Raw genomic sequence first — 22,248 nt, 5'->3', positions numbered from 1 at the left:
CATCTCTGTCTTCTCAAGGCCAACCGTGCCCAATTCTTCCAGTCTTTCCTTGTAGGGTCCAGTTTCCAGTCCCCCAGTCATCTTTGTTGATGTTGATCTTTGTTGCCTCCCTCAACCTTTTCCAGTTTACCTGCATTTTTCTTAAACTGTGATGCACAGAGCTGGATGCAGTGCACAAGATAAAAACCAGCAAGGAAGGAGCACCTGGCTGGGCCAGGGAGGTGATGAATGCCTCCTTGTGAGAGGCATTCTTAGATGTTATTGCTAAAAGTTTCCTCTTGCTATAGAGGCATCACTTTAAAAATTATTCCAATTATTTTCAGACTTCTTCAAAATATCTTCATTATGAACTATTATCATTCAATCTTCTTCCTTCACCCTGTTCTCCTTGCCAAGTTATTTCTAATGGACCATGATCAGAGAAGATCTTGAGGTGGATCTTCAGTCTCTGTTTGTAATTAGATTTTTGGATATCCAGCAAATAACAATCCTTGAGTATGTCTGATGTCTATCAGAGAAAAAAATAGAGTCTCTAACTCTTAAGATTTTTAAATCTCTCTGCATCTCACAAGTATAACATTTCTATATAATTAAAAATGTGTACAGGGAGTTACCTTTTGCTTTTTTTAGACTTGTCTTTGTTAAGATCTATAACTCCATATCACCAAGAATCAAAATTTCTCCTTGAAAGTCCAATATCGATTGATTTCCCCCCCATAAAACCTTTCTTCTGCATCATTTGGAGCATGTATCATTGCCAATATATTTTTCATCTTTCCATGTGGGAATTATAAATCTTCCTTCTGGATCTTTTAATTCTTATATAATGTTTAAGCCTTGATGATTGATATAAATGGTGACGCCTTTCTTTTTGGTATCAGTTAGTGCTTCATATTAGTTGCCCGGTCTCATGAGTCAAAATATGGGCATTTTTTTTCTTTATGCAAGCTTCTCAAATACATATCTGTTCTTTGTTTTCTTAAAAAAATAAAAAACTTTAGTTTGCATGGAAGGGAGTTCATTCCACTAACATTTATTGATAGGATCTTCATTCTGTCTCTGTTATTCTGTTTTGGGAGCCTGGTCAATTTAGTCTCAAGTTTGTTATAAATATCTAGGGAAAATGACCAAAAATCTTCCTGTCAAAATATACAGAACTTTTAATTCGCAGACTGCTATTTTTTCTCCATCAATCTCTATTGATTTTCTCTATCGGATCTGCAGTGTCCAGGTTGGAATTTCCCTCTTCAGTTTATTCTCCATTCTTCCCCTGTTCCTCTGCTTATATACTTCACAAATTTCTTCATAACTACAAAATAAACTTACAGTTTAACACGACACTTCGAAGCAGAGAAAATTTAGAAGAAAGAAGAAAAAAGAAAGGGACAAAAGAAGAGAAATGGATAAAACCACGGTATCAGTCACTCTTTTAACAATGTTACATTTATTAGTCGCATTCTGTTATTAAAATATCAATGTGAATTAACTTAAGAAGAAAAATTCTTTGAAATTTTTTCAACCGCTTTGATCAATTTTCTGTCAGTCCATCAATGAGCAGGAAACTCTTACTAATGTTCTTGTGTCTCAAAAGTTAATCCCAAATGGATTTTTTTCCAAGTCCATCAGGTGGCACTGATAGTCCACAATTCATTTTACTTCTTGAAAGCTCATTACTCCTTCCTTCCTTCTCAGACAAAACCAAAGGGGGGGGGTCCATGATTCTTTATTATTTGTCTCAGAATAAAACTGTCCAAGAACTGCAGATCAACTTTCAAAATAAGTCATGTACAAATTAATCCAGAAGCATCAAGAGTCACAGTGCATGGGACACATTCCCTGGTTTCACTCTCTCAGTAGTTTCTAGTCAAAGAAAGAAATGGCAAAAAAACAGAAGAGACTGCCATTTCTTATCACACACAGTTGAATCAAGGTGAGTCTTCACCATCCATCAATCTGAACCTCTTAAATAGTGCAATCTTTTCAGCTGTTAAAGTTTAATGAAAGTTCAGTTAGGACACCACTAAACATCAGGAAACTGTTTCAAAGTCCTTTCCAGATACACAGATAAATGCCTTAAAAATTTTACAGGAAAATACTGAATGATACCATCACTATTCAAAAATTATCACAACCTATCAGAAATTTTTAAAAAGATGAAGCATCCGGATCGGATGAATTCACTGCTATCTACTGCAGAAGTTTAGAGGAAAAAATAATATTAGCACTCCAAGTAATGAATGAAATTAAAGAAGAGAAACTATTACTGCCAACATGACGGGAAACCCATATAACATTGATATGCAAAGAAGGCAACACTTCCACCTTGCCATTCTTACACACCTATGGGTTTGCGGATGCAAGCTTTTTATTGCAATAATGGCAGGAAGACTAAGAAAATGTATAGAAAAGCAGGTTCATATAGATCAGACTGGATTTATCCCAAAAAGACTTATGAAAGATAAGGTTCGTTTTGTGATTGATGCAATTAAATTGGTTAACCAAGAAAGGAGCATTTTTTTTAGATGTGGAAAAGGCTTTTGACAATGTGTTTTGGCCCTTTTTATTGAAAATTCTTCAATATTTAGACTGTGGTTCAAATTTTATGAATTTGATGCAAGCAATTTATACTAAACAAATGCTAATATTTTAATTAATGGAATGCTAATTGAGAGCTTTCAAATGGAAAAGTCAACACATCAAAGATATCCTCTGATCACCTCTTTTGTTTACTCTTGTATTGGAAATGTAACAATAAAAATAAGATGACCCAAAAATGAAAGGTTTAAAAGGTAAAATGGAGAAAAATACAAAATGTAATAGAAAGATAGAAACAGAGCGAGTCAGAAAGGGCCTGTCAGGCCATCTAGTCTGACCTCTGGCTCCAGCTGGCTCCGCTCATGACATGCCCGCCATGTGCATGTCCAAATGCTGTCAGATGCTGTGCTGATGACACAGATTGATTTAAAATGGTCAAGCCTATCAATCTATTCTATAAGATCAGTAAGAAAATTAAATTATATTAAAGTTTACAATGAAACAGGAAGGGAAAAAAAAGGAACAGGTACAAAAAAGGCTTTGCCCCATTGGATCATGTTTTTTCTTCAACCCAGGGAAGCACAGGCCATGACTCTCTACCATGTGACATCCCTTCACATACCTATATGTCCCGATAAGATCCCCTCTGAGTCTCCTCAATCTCATCTCAGGGCATCCACCCCAATCGGGCTACCATCCTTGTGACCCTGTGCTGAACTGATTCTAACCTAGCTATCTTATACTGTGGAGCCCAGAATTGGAAGAATTTCTATTATAAGCATGAATGTGCTACCTTATTTATTTATTTTAAACATTTCTATGCCGCCCCATCACAATAAGCCTCGGGGCAGCTCACAATATAATAATAAAGAGTTCAGTGCTTATTCCCAAATGGCTATAGAATTCCAGCTTTAGACTACAATTTTGCACGTATTTACTTGGCAAATTACTTCACCAAATTACTTTATTTCAGATGGTACCAATTTCTATACCAGGAAAGAATCTCTAAGAGTGGCAAAGACAATTGAACACTTTTATTTGAAATAGTAAAAAGTCAAGGATTAGATTTAAAATTCTTCACAATGAAAAGGAGAGATGAGGTTTCACAGAACGTAATGTAAAGCTATTTTATTAGGCAGCTGGCTTGTTTGGATTTCAGAACGGATTACAAATGTTGCTGATAGTCTAGTGAAGCTAGAAACAGATCTTGAAGAAGGAATACACAATTATTTATGAGCCAAAGGGTCAGTTTAAAAGGTTTTGACATCAAACAATAATCATGTTCTAAGGCGTGGGTCCTCAACCTACGGGACGGATCCGGCCTGTGCCGCCACCCATGCATGCACTCGCTGCGCAGGCAGGAGGTGGTGGCTTGCTCACTCGGAAATGGTTTTGAACTCATTGGGAGATCTCCCAGAGAGTTCAAAACCATCTCCGAGCAAGCAAGCTGCCACTGCCTGCCTCTTGCACGCTCGCTGCTGCCTTGCAGCACGGGCTGGAGGCAGTGGCTTGCTCGCTCGGAGATGGTTTTGAGCTTGCTGGGAGACCTCTGAGCGAGCGAGCGAGCCGCCGCGCACGCCCAACGCCACGTCGTGCGTGCCTGACGACGCTTCACCAGCCCGTGCGTGTAGCCGCCGCCTTTCAACTGGCCCCTTATTGAAAAAGTTTGAGGACCCCTGTTCTAAGGCATGGGTCCTCAAACTACGGCCCACAGACCGGATCCGGCCCACCATGCCCATTTATCCGGCCCACCTCTGGCCTGCTTGTGCAGAGATCCTTTTGGACTCGCTCGGAGAAAAGGATCTCCTTGCAAGCAAGCCAGCGCCTCGCCATGCGCACACCCAGCAGCAGCTTGCGAACCAGGAGATGGCTTTCTCTGAGCGAGTCTAAAAGGATCTCGGCATGTGCCTGCTGCTGCCTCGCCCCACGCCCCCCGCCCGCACCGCCTTGGCGGCCTGCACCCATCAGCGGAACCTTTCAACTGGCTCCCCTTGAAAAAGTTGGAGGACCCCTGTTCTAAGGGATGGCATAATATTAATTTGGTATTCTATAAGAAGAAGAATTAGCCCTCTAATTTCTTCTTTATATTCCCAGATGAAGCATATGGAAAGTATTTTAAGGAAAACATGATCTTATAACCTGTGGGGTCCTGATCGACAAGGAGGAGTTAAGCCTTGGCAACAACTAAAAGATGAAGGGAAAAATACAGACTGGCTTGTTTATTACCAATTGGTTTCAAGAATGAAAGAAGAAATCTAATCAGGGAAAGGCACCATAAGAGACTTGATGGGATTTGAAACGCCTATTATGCAAAGAAAGGATAGTTTGTTAGGAAGATTTCATAAGCAATTACTCCAATTTGATACTGAAATTCAGCAAGTTAAGAAATTTACTTAGGAAATTAAGTGCTAACTGGACATAGAACCTTGGAGAAGGAATATTGTCCTGCCAATAGGAAGCTTTATGGGGAAGAGACATTGGATTCACAGCCAGTCAAGCACTAAGAGAAAGTTGGTACAAGATGGTAGCATATTACACTGAAAGATATAGAAAAATTGACAAGAATTATAATGAAAAATGTTGGAAGTGCTAAAAAAAAGTGGATGGGATTTTCCACCATATATGGTGGACTTGCGATAAAATTAAAAGATTTTGGAAGTTGATACATGAAGAAATGTTTTTTTAAATGCTTTAAAATCAACTTTCCCATGAGTCCTAAGAATATGCTTGTGAATATAATGCCAGAGACTTTTTTAAAGAACAGGTCAGATTTATTTAAATATATGACAATTGCAGCAAGAATTACAATTGCTTCTCAATGGAAAATAGCAGAATGCCCAACAATTGAACATTGAAAAAGTAAGTTGGCTGAATATGCCGTGATGGCAAAATTAACTGATTATGTAAACAGAAGACTGACTGAAGAATTTAATGCAGTTTAATTAATATAGAACAAAAGGAAGCCTGTTAAAATATTGTTGATTTATAATTGATTTAAAGTGACTTGAAGTTTTTTGGTTTAGACAACTATAAGTATCTTTTCTGCAAGCTTCAACAAATTGACAGATAGAAATTTGGAGGTAGGTTGAAGAATTTGCAAGTTATGAATGTCTATGTTATATTTGTGAAAGATCCCTTGGCATGTTTATATTTCTTTTACATTTTTTTCCTTTCTGTACTTTATTTCTTTTAAGAAAACAATAACAATTTTTTAAAAAACAATACCTTAAACAGATTAAATCTGTGTTAAGCGACAGACCTAATGCTCCAATTGAATGTTAAACTAACTTAAATGGCCTGTGATAGAGAATGTCACATAGCTGCGCTTGTGACATCTTTGAGAAATTCAGATGAATCCCGAAAGAAAAAGGTTGCTTATATGTGCCTTTGTGTTATAAAAATACCTGCACCTCTTTCTCGGAAAGCACCAGAATTCCAAGCCAGGCTTCTGTTTAGCATTGTTACTTAAAGATACTGGGATTCTCAGCCTGCTTGAGAGCGGCTATTCTTGTGCTAACACCAACAAAACTGACAAGGTGGCCAGAGCAGCATTGCAGTCCCCCTAATTTGCATGATCAAGCTCACAGCCAAGGCCCACAATAATCCCTGTGCCTCAGCGATGGATCGTTATGTTAATTTCCTGTAATCAGTGCCATTGAATTAACTCTCCTCTGCAAATCTCTTTCTTTTCCACTGTGTTCCCCTTATTTCGTCACCACCTGCCCTGCTTGTACATGTGACTCGGAACCTATAAAACACTCTTGTGTATGTTCTAAAAGCTTGTAATTGGCTGTGAGGACTGCTACCCAGTAGCATGCTGGTGTACATAAACTGCAGGGGGTCCTGGGTGATCTCCCCATTAAAAATTCTGGGGTTCAAGGCGATTCAGTCTTTCCTATAGGTCCAAGTGTCCATTCCCGCCATTGGTAAGGCAATCAACCTGGCACCAAAAGATACTAAAGCTGGTTCCAGGCAGCCCTCAGTGGGGAGCTTATTCCATAACTGGGGTTGCAACTGAGAAGGCCCTTCTTGTTGCCGCCAGAAGTGGCAATCCGAGGCCGGCCCTCGATCCAGAATGGCCAACAGCGTTCCACTTCTGTCTCTCCCCCAGCATAAGTTGCCACACAGTGTAACCAAAGCAGCTTATTCCATGTCAAAGCCCAGCCAGAACCCTGAGTGGAATGGGTCCCTCCAAGAGTGCCTTGAGGGCTGGACTCACCAGCACTTGTCCAGGTGGCCCGAGACCCCTCCCTCCCATAGGGAGCCATTACTCACCTCCCTGGCCCAGTCGTGTTCCTCCCCTGCCCCCACTAGCTCTACTAGTGCGGAGAGGCAAGGATACAGTGTTCATAGGGTTGCATGAACCTGTCCCAGCAGCCTGACAGCTTTGGGCAGTACCTGAACTCTCCGCATTCATTTCCCAGCCCCGCAGCCCTACTCCAAAAAGTTGGTGCCACCCTCTCCCTGGAAAGCCCCCCAGGAATACGTGCCGCTTTCATTCCCAGTGCAGACTCAAGGTGACTGCATGCACATCACCTGCCCACTTCAACCCTCCTCACCAACCTGTTCGAACCGCTCGGTAAGTGCAGGGACAGAGGGTCTCTTTGCCCTGTGCCCCAGCGGTTGCCATGCAAGTCCACCGGTTACGTGGAGATTCCAGTCCTCATCAGTGGCTATGACACAACCTGCCCTTTATCTAACAAAAGCTAATAAACTATGTTCTTGGATAACAAACTATGTTCTGGCCTTGTTCTAACCCTGTAAATCGCTGTTATTTTTGCATTTTGGATTAGAATCTTTTCTTATGCATACATTTGGGACAAGGCCAGAAGCAGTGTTAGAGCAGACATGGGTGGGCACCTGCCAAGGGCCTCCACCCGAGCAGGGCCCCCCCAGACTTCTGTTCAGGAACATTTCCTATGGCATGTCAGGACCCTTCATGACTATAGCAGAAAACAGCCATCACCCAAGGCTTTGTTAGTGTCAGGAAAGTACAAATAAATCCTCAAATAAGAAGATATGCTTCTGTGTGTCCTTTAATATACAATCTGGTAGCAGTGGCCTTGCTCCTCTCCACTCAAAGGGACTAGAAGTTTTTGCCCAGCTCTGAAAGCCTAGGAAAAGCAGGCAGCCTCAGGCACTCTATTATTCATGCATTTTCTCCTAGCCACAACAGCCTTGAAACAATGATTGCAAGCCATTGGCGGGGGGGGGGGGGGGGGGCACTGTGCTTCCTTTGCTCATGCTTTGCCTTAACTAATTCTGTATCTCTGATTGCAAAAAACACAACATTTTAAATCTATAGCCCCTGATTGTTTTATTTATGTTACCCAAGTCTTCAAGGGGTCATGTTTTCCTGATGCCATCTATGCTATTCCCTATTGTCCTCTCCTCACCCATTCAGAATCTCATCACTGCCCTGAAACTCTGTATGTGACCCACAACTTATTAAAAAAAACCCTCTATTCTGGAAGCTCATAACCAGTTTGGTATACTGGCTACTGGGCAGTGCTGTTGTATTTGACTGTGTCAGAATGGTTCCTGGGTGACCTGCCAATAAACTGCTGATATTCTGTGATTCCAAGATTTCCTGACACAGCAGGAAACAAAGCAGATTTATGGATGTGCACTGACCAAGGGAAACCTGCCCAAGCCTAGCATTATGTATCTTTCTCTCGCATTTACCGATCAGCATGCTCAACTGCACTTTTTCTAAATCACAAGTTTTCCATGCAAGGTCGGCCAAGCCTCCAAACTGCTCACATGCTCTTCATTTGTCCCCGGCTTGTAGTTGCAGTTAGCTACTGCCTGCATGGCATCTTTGTTTTACTCTTGCCAGGGCCAGGGCCTGGCCTCAGGGATTTCCTGATTCCTCCCTAGACTTCTCCAGCTGGTTTGATCACCTTGCTTCACATTGTGCCTTGACAACCAAGATGGTGAAAAGGCAAAAGGGTGGATGCCACTGCTTACCTGCTCACCAGCAACTTGCCTGTTGTCAGGACAAGATGAGCAAAAGCTCTGCCATAATATGGCTGATGAAAGTCTGACTCTGTAAGACCAGCTGTGGACTTAGGCGAGATCCTGATCAAGCATCCAGTTTGCAGTGCTAACATGTGCCTGCCACAAAGCTCCTTCCCTTTGGCACACTGTTAGATATACTACTTGTTCACGTGTCCTGAAAGTTCCTCCTTTTGTTTTGTGTGTCTATTGCTTTACTCTCATGAGCCTCTCCCTCCCTCCCCAAACTGTTTGTAATGGATAGGTTATTAAAATGTCTTGTGCGGACTCCATCTGGGTAGTCCCTTTGAGGACTAAGCACATGCTGCATGCATTTCCTGGAGATCTGAATAACCTGTTCATGTTCTTTGGATCATTACACCCGCAGTGGACTCTCTGGTTTTTCTTGCCAGTCTCATGTAAGCCAGCGGTAGCAGGGATGAGAAAGGTGCAGACGATGGGAAGGTAAGGGGAAGGTGAGCTCACTGAAGGAGGGTGTCCCGCAAGGTGTTTTTCCCAAGGCTCCTCAAAAACCTGGAGGTAGCATGGGCTTCAGGGTTGTCTTGTCCTGTTGTGCTAGAAATGTAGCTTAAAATTATAATAGCCATTGCTTTTAGAAGCAAAGATATGTACCCATCTTAGAATGTAGAAACATAGAAAACAGAGCGAGTCAGAAGGGGTCTCCCGGGCCATCTAGTCTGACCTCCGGCACCAGCCAGCTCCGCTCACGACATGCCCACCATGTGGACGTCCAGCCTATCCTTGAACACCCACACCGATGGGGCCTCCACGACCTCTCGTGGAAGCCCATTCCACACCCTCGGGGTCCTGACTGTCAGGAAGTGCTTCCTAGCATCCAAACGGAACCTTGGCTCCCTGAGCTTTGCTCCGTTGGAGCACGTCCTGCCTTCCTCTGCAGGGGAGAACAGGTCTCTACCCATCTCCATGTGACATCCCCTCACATACCTGTATGTCGCCAACATATCCCCTCTGAGTCTTCTCTTCTCCACGCTGAAGAGACCCAGTTTCCTCAGCCTCGCCTCATACCCCATCCCCTGCAAACCGGCCACCAACCTTGTGGTCCTACGCTGCACTGACTCCAACCTGGCTATATCCTTTCTGTAATGAGGGGCCCAAAACTGAACACAATACTCCAGTTGCGGGCACACTAGAGTTGTGTAGAGTGGTAGTAATACCTCTCTCGATCTAGAAGCCACACTTCTGGCTATGCAACCAAGCATTCGCCCTCTTGACCACCGCATTACATTGCTGACTCATGTTTAGCCTGCAGACAACCAGCACCCCGAGGTCCCTTTCACAAGTGCTGCTCTCCAGCCACTTATCACCTAACCTGTACTTATGACAGCTCTTCCGATGCTCCAAGTGCAAGACCTTGCACTTCTTCACATTGAACGCCATCCTGTTGTCTCCTGCCCACTTCCATAGTCTGTCCAGATCCTTTTGGATCTGGAGTACCTGCTCCTCAGTTGTGGCCACTGCTCCAGTTTTAGTGTCGTCTGCGAATTTGATCAGCAGACTGTTCACCCCTTCTTCCATGTCGTTAATGAAAAGATTAAACAGGATCAGCCCCAGGACAGAGCCCTGGGGGACCCCGCTTGTCACTGGCCGCCATCCCGTTGATTCCCCGTTAATGGTTACCTTCTGCTTTCGGTCAGTCAACCATGCCCTAATCCACCGGACAGTGCTTTGGTGTATCCCAAAACTCCTCAGTTTCTCCACCAGGATATCATGAGGCACTTTGTCAAAGGCCTTGCTGAAATCCAGGTATACCACATCCACTGCATCCCCTCCATCTAGCCATCGCGAAACCTTGTCATAGAATTCCACAAGGTTTGTCTGGCAGGACCTGTTTTTGCAGAAGCTGTGTTGTGTGGCTGTCAGCCTCCCTTCCCTATCTAGCATCACTAGATCTCTATTATGAGCCTTTTCATTATTTTTCCTACAATGGACATAAGGCTAACCGGTCTATAATTCCCATGTCCTTTCTACTACCCTTTTTGAAAATTGGGACCACTGATGCCACCCTCCAGTCCTTTGGAACTTCACCCGTTCTCCACGAGGTCTCAAAAATGGAGGCCAGCGGGCGTGAGAGAACCCCTGCCAACTCTCTCTCGGGTGTAACCCGTCAGGGCCTGGCGCCTTTTTAATGTCGACTTCAAGGTGGGTGAGTCTAATCTGTGCCCCTCAGTCCCCAGCCTCATCTAATCTCCTATGCGGATATCCCCCGTCCTGCTTTGGGGAGAACACAGAGGCAAAATAGTCATTTAGCATCTGTGCCTGTTCCCTCATATCAGTCACTGGATCTCCTTCCTCCTTATTTAGTGGTCCCACCACTTGTCTCCCCTTCCTCTTCCTATTTACATGCTGAAAGAAGCCCTTTTTTTATTGCTCTTGATATTTTTGGCAAGCTTGTAATCAGCCTTAGCCTTGCGAAGAATCCTTCTGCAATGGGCCTCCTCCTCCCGGTATACTCTTTTTGTCTATTTCCCCCAGTACCCATTTCCTACGGAGGTTCCTCTTTCATCCAATCCCTCTAACCACATCCTTTTGCATCCATGGCGACATTCTCCTCCGCCTCCCCACCTTACTGACTAGAGGTATCGTCAAGGCTTGCACCTCCAAAACCTCCCTTTTGAGTGCCATCCACCCCTCCTCAACTCGCTTACCTTCCCGTAACCTATCCCAGGAGACTTTCCCCAGTCTGGCCTTCAGTTGGCCAAAGTTGGCCCTCTTGAAGTCCCAGCTTCTAGTGCTCGACCTGCTGCCCGTCCCCAGTCCCCTGATCTCAAAGCAAAGGATGGAGTGATCACTCGCATCCAGAGCTCCCCTAATCATCTATCTATCATCTATCATCTATCTTCATCTATCAGCTCCTCCCTATTGGTCAAGACCAAGTCAAGGATGTTTCCCCCCCTCGTCGCCTCTCGGAACTTCTGTGTGAAAAACCCTCCCTCTATAGCTTCTAGGAAGCAACGTGACCCAGCTGTCACCGCCGAGTGAGTCTCCCGAGTAATATCCGGGAGACTGAAATCTCCCATTATTACTGTGTCTCTCCCCCGAGATATCCTTCAAATCTGGCCTGTCAGGACATCATCCAGGGTCTCAAGTTGACCTGGAGGGCGATAACATACCCCCAGTGTCAGGTCTCTTTCCCTGTCAAAACCCCTAAGTTTCACCCAGACTGCCTCTACCGAATCCCCATCTGTGCTGCATTCTATCTCACTTATCACTCAAGTCTTGGAAGGCACATACCAAAACCACATTAGGAAAGAAAGAATAATTGGACAGAACCGGTAGACGGGGATTGGGTACTTAGACTATGTTCTGAGGAAATAAAAATTATACTGTGATCGTAGGAGTGCGTGTGGAGCTTTTTTGGTGGCCTCCACCCAAGCTTGCTTTAGTAAGAGTCTCTTGGACCAAGAGCTGTGGGTGCCTGGACTTTGTGTGTCTCCCCTGAGACGATCGGATTGGGAATTGAGTCTTCTCAGGCAATGGACAAATGGGCAAATATTTCTGCAACCGTGCAGATCGGTCAGCCGCTAAAACTGTCATTCAGCTCTCGGAATGGGCAGTAGGTGCACCATGTCTCTCACATGACAGGAATGAACAGTCCCAGCTATGCTACCTAAAGGAGAGGAACTTATTCTGAACTGTAAGGTAGGATGGCTCTATTTTTGTAGCAAACCCTGTTATGAAATTAATACCGCGGGTGGGAACAGAGCCTTCAAGGAATGCAAACTAAGAAGGCAGTCCAGTTTAATTGGGCAGCAGAGTTTTTACAAAAAAAAATAATAATAATTGCAAAGACATTACAGAGGACAAGCATCACCTTAAAAGAAGCATTTTCCTTTCTCTCTCATATAGGGAGGCCTCTTCCAGCATGAACATAGATACATGTGGGCATCACCAAGAGCACGTGTGGTGTAGTGGTTAGAGTACTTGACTGGGACTCCAGTAGTCTGGTTCTATTCTCACATAATCATAAAGCTCACTAGGTGACTTTGGGCCAATCACTGAATTTCTGCCTAGCCTACCTCACAGGATTGTTTTTGTGAGGAGAAAGCCTTGTAGGAAAAGGGTGGGATGTGAATATAGTAAAAGCTACAAAAAGAATGCCTCATTTTCTACTTTTATACCAGTGCCTTCTATTAAAAACAGTGCCTTATTTAACTGCATTAACCATGGTAAAGATATCTTAACCCAGACTTCTACAAATAATGAATATTTTTCAGGCATTTTAATCTCGAATCAGTCAGGTAGCAGCAATGCATAGCAGCCTGCTCTTCCAAAAGAGAACAGCACTCTTCTTGGCAATTCAAATGCTTTTACACCCTGAAAATAATTCATTCTTGATCTCTCCCCAGCTACACGTTCATCTGTCCATTGTTAGCCTTTGAAGGTAGGGCGGGCTGTTTCCCCACATTCCACTTATCCTAACAGTGGTCAGAGCAGCAGGCAGACGTTTCACCATCTGACGCACAAAAACTGGGATTTTCTGTCTCTCACTAACAGACACTTGAGGGGTTTCTCAGCTCTTCTGCACACTGTAACCCTTCAAAGCTGCTCTTTCGCTCGAAGTCTCAGCAAGGTGGCAGAGCTGCAAGGCTGCACAGGGAACCAGAAACTTCCTACCCTCTCCAACGTCTTTGAAAAACCCTGCAAGAGCACGTGCTATGGAGACACACCAGAGTCGGGCTCCAGATGCTCCTTGCCCCCCCCCCCGCGCCCTGCAGGAGCTTTACAACTGTCACTTCCACTTCCCCTTCTCACTATACCTGTATCGACATTTATATCTACACATTCCCACACGCGCGGTTTCCATAAGCATGCAAGTTTTGAACCCAGTCGTAACAGCAGCAGCGCCAGGGCCCGCTCCTCGCCCCAGCTTGCTTCCCTTCGAATCCGTTCTGCGTGGAAAAACCATGCAGGCGATTCTTATGCATTTATGGTATTACTTTACTTCCCGCCTACTCCGAGAGAGATTGGGACTCAGGGCCGCTCGCGACCTGAAAGCGCGTAGAATCGAAGCATTTTAAAATAGACGGAATGGATGTAAAGGTTTCCTTTTCGCCTCGACGTTTGGCAGGGCGGCTGCTGCTGTTGGTGTTTTAAACCCCACCGTGTGCACAGCCGTGAGGGCGGCTCAGGACTTCGCCGCCGCCGAGGCCTCTTCACGAGGGCAGGCGACGGGCGAGGCGAGGCGTCGCTCCCGTCCGCGGGCGCGCTCGTCTTCCGAGATGCTCCGCCGGGCAAAGGCAGGCCTGCCAGGCGGGCGACCCGGAGTCGGCTGAGCGGGCGGCACCGCGCCCTACGATGGGCGGCCGGCCAGCCCACCCGGCGCCGCGGCCTCGAGCCCCGGGCGCGCCATGCGGCCGTTCCTCGGGCACGTCCGCTCAAGGGACGACCCTGAGGGACGCCTCACGGCTCCACGGCGCTCCCCGGACGGACGGACAGGGCCCGGGCGGGGGAGCTGCGCCGGGCGCCCGCTGCGTGGGGATCCCTAGCGGGGAAGGCGGCCTCTTGCGGGGAAGGTAAACTCGCCGTTTGGCCGCTGGCCTGGCCCGGCTCCGGCGCCGCGGGGCTTCGTGCGAGGGGCCCGCGCGGAGAAGGCGAAGGAGGAGGCCGGGGGAGAGGCTTCCTCCTGGACGCTGAGCTGGCCTCACATGGCGGGACGTGGGATGAGGACGCCGCCGGGCAGGGGCTCCGTTTCGGCCCAAAGCGCCGCGGTCCTGGACGCGGAGCGGCCTCCCCGCAGAGGCTCCTCGACTGAACGAAGTGGGTTCTCCGGGGTGGGGCCGCCATTACAAACGGTCCTGCAAAAGCGGGGCAGGTCGCATCGGGAAACGGCCAACTGCCTTGGGAAACGCCAAACAGCGGAAAAAAGATTAGTAACAGATTCAGCAGAGCCCAAGTGAGCTGCGCTGCCAGGCACGTCCTCAAAAAAGGTGTAGACGAAGTAGATGGTGGTTGTTTAGCCGCAAAGTTGTGCCAGTCCCCATGGACTGCAACCTGCCAGGCCCTCCTGTCCTCCACCGTTTCCTGGAGGCCACCCAAATTCATGTTCATTGCCCAAATTCATGTTCATTGCATCTATCCATCTCATCTCACCCTCTGCCATCCCTTCTCCTTTTGCCTTCCATCGTTCCCAGCATCAGGGTCTTCTCCAGTGAGCTGTTCCTTCTCATTAGGTGACCAAAGTATTTGAGCCTCAGCTTCAGTATCCGGCCTTCTAAAGAGCAGTCAGGGCTGATCTCCTCTAGGACTGGCTGGTCTGAGCTCTTTGCAGTCCAAGGGACTCGCAGGAGTCTTCTCCAGCACCACAATTCAAAAGCAGGGTTCAGCATTCCTTATGGTCCAACTCACACAGCCATACATTACAAGTGGGAAAGCCATCGCTTTGATTATACAAACCTTGGCCAGCAAGGCGATGTCTGTACTTTGCACAGGTGAGGAACATACTGAGACCTGAAAGTGGTTTGAGAGAGAGGCATCACTCCCCTGGTGTCTTTGTTTGTGTCGCGACCTTTGGCTTGCCTGAAATAGGTTTTATTGAAACAATTTAAATGTTTGTAGGAAATGTTTATCAAAGGCAGAACTTGGATGAGTGCGCTGCAAAATCTATTGTTTCAGATTTTATTTATTTATTTATGCTGCCCCCTTTGCAATGTGCAGTCCCAGTTCTAAAAGTCTCTGTTACAAAAAAAATAAATCATAACAACACCAGTGTGAGAAAGCCAGTGTGGTGTAGTGGTTAAGGGCATGGGACTGGGACTCAGGCGATCCAGGTTCAGTCCCCGCTCAGCCATGGAGCCAGCTGGGTGACTCTGGGCCAGTCACAGACTCTCAGCCCAACCTACCTCACAGGGTTGTTGTTGTGGGGATAAGATGGAGGAGGAGAATGATGTAAGCTGCCTTGAGCCCTTCGTAGGAAAAAAGCAGGATATAAATAAATAAATAAATAAATACACAACACACTGCATCCAATAAATAATGATAAAAAGAAGGATAAAACAAATTAACTGTTAAAATTGGGGAAATAAAATAATAATGCTACTTGTGAAATATATTTGTGTGTTTATTGTATGGACTCTACCAGAAAAATGCAGAGGTGATTGGGTTCAACAGATACTGTAGTGAACTTTCCAGAAGCCACCGTAGGATGGGTGCATGGGAACAGAGACGGGTGGCGTAGAGTCTACATTCATAATAGTGGGAAAGATGGTAAGAGGACTTGCCTTTTGTTCTTGGTCTGAGGAAAAGAATTGACATGTTCCCCACCAAGGCAAAGTTAAAGGTCCGTGGAGCATCCCTGGTCTATTCAGGGAAGCAGTGTGGCCAACGATAAGGGTAGTATAAGCTTTTCTTTGCCTATTTGTATTCTGCATCCATGTTCCGACACTGTATTCCACCATGCTCAAACAGGTGATTTTGTTCTTTCTAAATATCCTTGAATCTAAAGTGGAGTGCCTTGGCTGGACCAGGCCTCTGGGGTTAGATCAATGTGAAAGAAAAAGAATATCTCAGCAGCCTAAAAGTATTGCTATAAGATCAAAATGTGCACTTAGAGGAGGAGAGTGATGTAAACTGCTTTGAGCTCTTAATAAAAAAAGAAAAAGGATATAAATAAATAAATAGGTATAATATAAGAAGAAAAATCAACCAAAGGAAAAATCAACAGCATTAAGTTAGAATGCTGAAGTTTGTTCTCATTTCCCACTTACTTTTTTTTCCATTTTTTGTAGGAACTTTTATTAAGATTTTAAAACTAATACTACAAACATCAATCGTCGTACACACCGGATTTACTGACTCAGCCCCCTACTACATATCTTTTAACATTCTATGATCATACTAAAATCCATTTATAATAACTTGAAAATATCTTTAGATCAGAACCAAGTCCCGTTTGTCCAGCCAAAAAAAAAGTAATTCCAGATTTGATAGAAGTCACTATCTTCCTCTTCTTCATCAGTGAAATCAGTCTCATCATTTCTTGCAAAATCCTGTTTCTCTTGACCAATGTCAAGGGAAGCATCTCCAAGTTATTTAAGACTGCAATATCTTCTTTCTTCTTTAGTGATAAGTTCGATCTAAACATTTCTGGACAATTCAAGATCTTTTCAATTTTCTAACAATAAATAACTTCCTCACTACCACAGTTACAAGTAACATCAAAAATATCCATTTAACATCTCTACAATTATCTTAACTACTCGGTGGTAACTAATACTCATAATATCTTTTAAAACAATTTTCTTTAAGCTAAGTTACTAATGTTTCATCTAACTTAAACACCATTTAATCAAATATGGTTAACTCCATATAAAAACCCAGCTGTTTACAGTCTTTAACATATATCACCAACAGCAATAGCTTAACCTTCCCATATCACATAAAGACTTGCCAGCCTATTTAAATCATTGCTTTTTAAAATAATAAGTTCTCTTATTTTCAGTTATAGATACAGTCAGAAATATCCATTTAACAATAATACCTTTTAGACAGAACTTCATTAAGCTAAGTTACTGATGTTTCACTAGCAATAATAGCTTAGCCTTCCTGCATCACATGTGAGCATACCAACCTATATGAATCACCCCTTTTTGGAATAAAAAGAAAGAAAGTTCCCTTATCTTCCCTTTGCACCTCTACCATATTTATTTTTTCTTTTTCTTTACCTCTCTACCAGACCTTTCTGGGTTTTTTTCATTAAAACATCGTAATATCTGTGATGGAGTCTTCAATTGCAGCCGCATAAACAAAACCTCTCTTAAGTGATTAGCTAATTTCTCCTTCTCTAACATAACACGCAGATCCCATGAAAGCTTGCTTATTAAATTCACTGATTGTGTTTAAACCATGTCCAATTCTTCCTTTCTTGTTTACATTAAGATGTTGTGGTGTCTGCAATAAATCATGTGTCTTGAGTTGTAACCAAGCTATCTTCTCCTTCTCCAGCATAACACGCAGATCCCATGAAGGCTTACTTATTGAGTTCACTAGTTGTGTTAATTTTCCCATTATGCTTGTTGTCTTTCCAGTTTCAGATTTTCCTTCTGCTTGCTGGATATTTTGCATATTCTGTTCAGGTACAAATCGCTTGCCCAAAGCCTGATTAACGGAAGTGTCTAATTTATCAAAGCCACTTTTTTGTTCAATGAAAAAACTATCCAGTCGCTCTAAAACAATCTTCTGTTTTATTATTGTCGCCTGCTGAGATAATTGCACAGTTGTTAAGTCTGTATTGCCAAGAGTGTCTTCTGTATTTTTTCCATAGTAGCAGTAATTACCAAGGTTTGGCAGGTGTCCAGAGGTCCCAGGAACAAAGAGAAAGATGGCCGTTAGCTCTTGGCAGTGGTCCAACATAGACGAATACAAGAAGAATCCTTCTGTCATTCAATTCCACAGTAAATTTTTTTATTTTGATTTTTCGCCCTTGGAGAGATTAAGGAAGATAAATCTTTTCCTTACTTACAAAGAACTCTGTCTCTCTCTTCTTATGTAATTTGCCGCTTTTCAACTCCGTGGGGGGGAAGATTCCTTTCCTCCTCCATCCGAAGGGCTTTTTCCTTTGTATCAATTAGCAAGGAATGCAGCTTATTCCACGGGTATCATTACAAAAAAAAAGAAACAAAAATAATTCCCAAAAAATCCGATGTGCTTATAATAGCTAAAATGAAACTAAAAAAAAAAACACGATATGTCGAGAGCTTGTAGAGGGCTTCCTCCCTCCTATGCTACCTGGCTGAGAAAAGCTTGATTTCATCCCAGTGAATGTGGAATTGCCATTCTGCATCATCTAGGAGATTCGCCAAGCAATCTATCTTAGCCCGGACAGGGCTTAGATTGAGCCCCCATGGCCCACCACTGGGCAGTTCCCAGCGTGATAACAGAGGTTCATTAATCACATCTGTATTACTCCGACACCATACTGGAAGTCCTCATTTCCCACTTCATAATTTGCACCAAGAATTGAAAAAGGACTCAATCATGAAACATGATAAAACTTTTTATTTATTTAAATATTTATATTCCACCTGTTTTACTGACAGCATCCCTAGGTGGCCCACAATATTAAAAGAGTTAACAACATCACAATATTGAACACAATATTGATTACGATGTTAAAAATTTAACTATAAAACTTAAAAACACTAATAAACTGACCAATCTAAAAATTATTTCAAATTTAAAATTCTAATCAAATAATTTACTCAACCGATTGAAGTAGCATTCATGGGAGGGATTAGATATTTGCATATGTGTGTGCATGTATATGTATTATATATGTATATTATGTTTCTACACAGCAAAGTAAGCTTTGGACTGCCTCATGTCATTTATCCTTCAAGAAAAACAATAATCATTTGCAATCAAAGGCACCATTTTTGCACAGCACATTTGGAATAGCCAAAATGACCGGGGAGGCCAGACCTGCATTGTCCTGAGGGTCAAAATATTTCAAATCTGAGAGACTCCTTTTCATTCTTTTCTTTATAGTTTCCGGTTATCTTCTCCAAAAGAAGAGAACTGACTATTTTGATGATTCGATGACTACTGTTAAGGTAATTGTTTCAATGAGAACTTTTAGTTCCACTGTTTGGTAGGACCTTAACTGTTAATGGCAAGTTCCCTCCCTAGAATGGGAATAAAAGTTTGGTCGGTCCACGTATGGACTGAGATGGATTTGATTCAATAAAGGAAGTTCACAAGAGGAGAGCACAGGTGTCATGAGCAGGACTTTTTGGAGAGCATTCAGAGATGACTTAATGGCATGGCAACCATGAAGTCCAGGTGTACAGTGCTGAGAACAACAGAAATCCTACCAAGTAACATACTAGAACATAAAACTGATATCTTCCTTTTATTTAGATATTTTCTGAGCAGAAAAATCCAGGAGTTCTTCCTAAAAATGGCTAATTGTATGTTCAAGATACATTATGTAAAATTTCCTAATCAATGATACTTATTCTACATGCATGTCCAAGTAGAGACCAGCATAAATTTGCTGATTTTTTGTGTTTTATACCTTGTGTATGTGTATGTTTTACACACTTCCTTGTTCATCTACAAACACATTCTCTTGACTCAAAATACAATCGTACAGGCATTTGCCTGTACATGCTCTTGTCCTTTCATACACAAACAGCACATAAACAGGTGATCCATCTAGGTTTGTGTGCTGGCTTTTTTAGACTGATGAGCAGTTGGAATGTTAATAAACATGCCGCAGCACCAGAGCAACTGAACTGCTTTAAGTATGTTTAAAGCCGGAGTTCTGACCCACAGCTATGGAAGTGTAAAAACATGGCAATCTGAATTTATGTCCTCCCTCAGCCCTTACACCTTCCTTTGATTGGGGAACAAATTGGCAAAATGTTTGCTTGTTTGTTGTTTGTTTTGCTAGCCTGTGTGTTCTCTGCTTAATGTGAGATCATTCTTACTTATTACTAAGTCCTAGTAAATATCCCAACAAATTGTATGAGTTTTCATGTCACAACAACTCACCCTGGTAGTAAGTCATGGTGGGCTGGTTGTTATGCAAACATGTTATGGTGTTCCCAGCAGACAATCAGGTCCTCCATGGGTTGATTGTCCTCCCTTAAACCTAACCCCTTCAAAGTGCCTAACTGGGACCTCGGAGGGGCTGTCCACAGTTGCTGACTTGTTTCTTTTTACTTTTTGGGACATCTTATTACTTTTTAATCTTTCACAAGAGTGCACCTGTGAAACAGCTCACCTGTTGACAGCTGTCCAAGGAGAGAAATGCTGTTGGGAGCATCTCTGGGTTAATGTTCATGGTACAGTGCAGCAGGTACTTCCCTGGATATTGCCCAGGTGAAGCTGCCCATTTTTGAACCTCTGTAAGTGCACAGGTGTGCACTTCTGAAAAACCAAAAATAAATATACATGGAAAAGGAACCCCATTTTTTTTTTAAAAAAATTGTCCACTGCAAACAGCCCCCCCAGGGTCCTGTTTAAGCACTTCAAAGGGGCTATGGTTGCCTTTCAAAACGGGGATCATAAAATCTAGCTATCAAGATCATCTTCACATTCTCCAGTAAAAAAGGGGCAAAGGGATGAAAAGCTGTAGCAAGACAAGAACAGCTCACAATAATAGTGAGGAGGGCAGCAAGCCAGGGCCAGCTGTCCCAGTGCTCCTGGGGCACTTGTGGGTCAGCCAGCAATGCAGGTGCCCCGGCAGGCTTGGCAAGAGCCGCAAGGGGTTCCTGCTGCCGTTTTCAAGTAGTTTTCTAGCCCATTCCCCATGCCCACAGTAGGGTTGATTGCCTGGGTTCAGACAAAACTGCAACTCATGATGGGTACAACAACCTCCAAATCCATGGATGACACTGGATTCAGTTAAGACTGAGTTAGTTATGATGAATCCCATGGAAACCAATAGGACAAATTAATTATACCTACCGTAAGCCCCATTGGTTTCAATAGGACTAAAGAGTACATCTGGATCCAGTCTATCATCCAAGCTACCTTTGACTTGGCAAATGTTCTCAAGCTAATACCTGCTGTTTGCAAAATTTGGGAAGTGGTGAAATGCAGCAGAGGAAGACAGAGAGGGGCATATAATCAGAGAGGTGGTGGGTTAGCTAGCCACTCTGCACCACCTTCTGAACTTTCTGCCCTTTCTGGATCCTTTCATAGACATTGCTTCCAAGCGCAATGCCATCACCATGCAGGCTTGAAAATAAATAGGGAGAACTGACAAATGAATAGGCACATAGACAGTAGATAGCAGGTTCTGTACAAAGACCTTCAGTGTGGAATCATCAAGCAACCGGCTCTCTGTTTGTGGTGCTTTCTTGCTCTGGCATCCACATGCTCAAACTTGAGTAGATTCTGAGCAGTTTACAGGCTACTCCTTTCAGTTCAACAGAACTCCTGACTAGAAGCGGGCAGGAGCTGATGACTGGCCAATCTGATCAGAAATACAAAGGCCAGGATGACAAACAAAATTCCTGGGGCCCTTCCATACAAATAGGAGAGTATGTGGGCACCTCGTCCGCACATAGAATGTTCCCCATTCCTGAGCTAGTCGGGGACAGTGGGTGGACTGTTCCTGGGCTTGGCTGTTTGAGCCTTCGCAGCATCAGCAGCTGGCTCTTGCATGTCCAGGCATCCTGACGTGCATGTGCAAGAAGCAAGATGTGAAGAAAAGAAGCAAAGCAACTGGAAAGTTGCAGGAGACTGGAGCCAGAGACCTCCATGACCAGTTGCACTTCATTCCATGGACTTCAGGCCCTTGGCTTCTGGAGGTGCCCCTTCTGTATAACCAAGGCCACTTCCAGAGGGCAAATTTGAATCTAAAAAATAGCGGTAGGGTGAGTGAGTATGGAAGAAAGCAGTTTTATGTAAAGGTCATTTACTTTGTAAACATTTAATATGCCTAACTAGAGTAGGCCGTGATAGAATGGAAGGGGTGATCAGCTAGAAATGATGTGTGACAATCCTGCAGTTATCAACTGTCATGAAGAACAGAAAGCTGTAAATATGTTTTTCACTCCAAGGAAAATGCCCTCTCTCATGCCGTTTGTACTGCTGCTTTTTATTTTTCAGTGTTTGTGAGGAACCGTATAAAAACCTGCATTCTGCTGGTGGAGGGAGACAACCTAGGGCTAACCTGCATGTGTAGTTTGTGATTCTCTCCCTGCTTGCCACTCAGCAAGAATCTGA

The 22,248-nt window shown here is 43.8% G+C and overlaps 1 protein-coding gene across 2 annotated transcripts in view; it reads left to right on the top strand.

The window, feature by feature from the left end:
* The window catches only part of PES1 (pescadillo ribosomal biogenesis factor 1), a 44,955-nt gene extending 22,707 nt beyond the window's left edge, over nucleotides 1-22,248 (top strand). The window contains exons 16-17 of one of the 2 annotated variants that reach the window (XR_006416540.1): nucleotides 19,057-19,121; nucleotides 22,132-22,248. The gene's annotated coding sequence lies outside the window, so the exon portion shown is untranslated. Of the gene's footprint in view, nucleotides 1-4,629; nucleotides 5,192-19,056; nucleotides 19,122-22,131 lie in introns of those variants that run through there. The other variant, XR_006416541.1, reaches the window with a different exon arrangement.

Source organism: Varanus komodoensis, unplaced genomic scaffold, assembly GCF_004798865.1.
Source record: "Varanus komodoensis strain SLA01 unplaced genomic scaffold, ASM479886v1 scaffold56, whole genome shotgun sequence".
Classification (NCBI taxonomy): Eukaryota; Metazoa; Chordata; class Lepidosauria; order Squamata; family Varanidae; genus Varanus; species Varanus komodoensis.
The sequence above is the reverse complement of the archived record's forward strand: the minus strand, read 5'-3'. Positions and strand labels throughout refer to the sequence as shown.